We start from the raw sequence: 1,804 nt of genomic DNA, 5'->3' as shown, positions 1-1,804 counted from the left end.
GCGACCCCTCCTTGGGTTTCCGAGGCCGTATCTACGGAAGTAGATTGCCCAATCTTCCTTGCAAGGAGTGGCTGGTGGGTTTGAAATGCCAGCCTTCTGGTTAGCAGTCAAATGACTTAGGCACTATGCCACCAGAGCTCTTTGTCAATGTGATGGGTGTAGAAATATCATTTTAATAAGTTTTTATTTCATTAGTGACATCTTATAGGTAGGTGCCTTGGCCATTGTGTGTCTTTCCTTGTGACGTCTGTTCAGATTCACAGCCCATTTTCATTTGAGGTGGTTCATTTTACTTATTGTTCATATGACTTACTTGTTCTGTAGGAGCTTGTTCTATATCTAGGCTAGTAAAGAGCTGTACGATATTACAAATATTTACATTGCACTGTTACAAGTTATTTTTCTGTTTCTTATTCATCTTTTGCAACTGTAGACACTTCACACAGCTTGGGAGAGTGTTTAAGAGTGCAGGCTCTGGGCCGAATTTTCTGAGTTTGGAATCCTGGCTCCACCACTCACCGGCTGTGCAAACCTCAGTTTCCTTATCTGTTTTTTAGATGAGGATAAAGTAGTAGCTACTTCTCAGGGTTATGTATGCATAGATAGAATACTGCTTGGCACAGCAATGTGTTGTGGTTAGCTGCTGTCAAGTTGGCTCCTTATTCATGGCCACCCCATGCACAATGGGATCAGACTATTGTGATCCATAGGGTTTTCATTGGCTGATTTTTGGGGAAGTAAATTGCCAGGCCTTTCTTCCTTGTCTGTTTTAGTTTAGTTCCACTGAAACTCAGCAACACACAAGACAGATAGGTGCACTTGAGGTGCATTAGGGAATCAAATTCAGGTCTCCAGCATGGAAGGTGAGAATTCCACCACTGAACCATGACTGCCCCTTTTAAGTGCTATATATAAAAAAAGCCCACCCAAATGCCATGGAAGCTCTGGTAGCGTAGTGCCTAAGGTACTTGACTGCTAACCAGAAGGCTGGCAGTTCAAACCCACCAGCCACTCCTCAGAAGGAAGATGGTGCAATCTACTTCTGTAGTGATACTGCCTCGGAAACCCAAGGAGGGGTCACTATGAGTCGGGTCCGACTCGATGGCATATAACAATAACAACAACAAATGCCATGGAGTCAATTCCAACTCATAGCGACCCTATAGGCTTCCAAGGGTTTCCCATAGGGTTTCCAAGGCTATAAATCTTTACATATAAGTGGGATTAGATAACTGGTTAAGGATACATAATTGCAAGCGTATGTGCTCTTCAATTTATTACCAGAAAGTCACAGGACAATGGCAGGACAGGTTTTTCAGGTTAACTGCTATAAAAATTGTCTTCTCCATCATGTCTGTTTCTGGGGGTCCATTGTAAAGATTTATCGATACTGCTGTGCCTCAAGACCCTCCAGGATAAGCTATTACATCTTGCATCTGTTTGACCATAGTGGAAAGACCCTTTGGGACTGTTGCTGTTTCTATGCAGATCTTTTTCATTTTTATGTACTCTTCTCCATCAAGCTTTCCCTTTATGGTTTTTGGTTTGGGTGTCATGTTAATAAAAACCCACTACCATCAAGTCAATTCCAACTCATAGCAACCCTTTAGGACAGAGTAGAACTGACCCATAGGGTTTCCAAGGTTGTACATCTTTATGAAAGCAAACTGCATCATCTTTCTCCTACAGAGTGGCTGGTGGGTGGAAACAACTGACCTTTTGGTTAGCAGCTGAATGCTTTTAACCACGATGGCCCCAGAGCTCCTGTCATGTTAATGTTGTTGTTATGTGCCAGGGGTCGGAT

The sequence above is a fragment of the Orycteropus afer genome, unplaced genomic scaffold (genome assembly GCF_000298275.1).
Source record: "Orycteropus afer afer isolate SDZICR_OR568_19922 unplaced genomic scaffold, OryAfe1.0 scaffold00030, whole genome shotgun sequence".
NCBI classification, from domain to species: Eukaryota; Metazoa; Chordata; class Mammalia; order Tubulidentata; family Orycteropodidae; genus Orycteropus; species Orycteropus afer.
The sequence above is the reverse complement of the archived record's forward strand: the minus strand, read 5'-3'. Positions refer to the sequence as shown.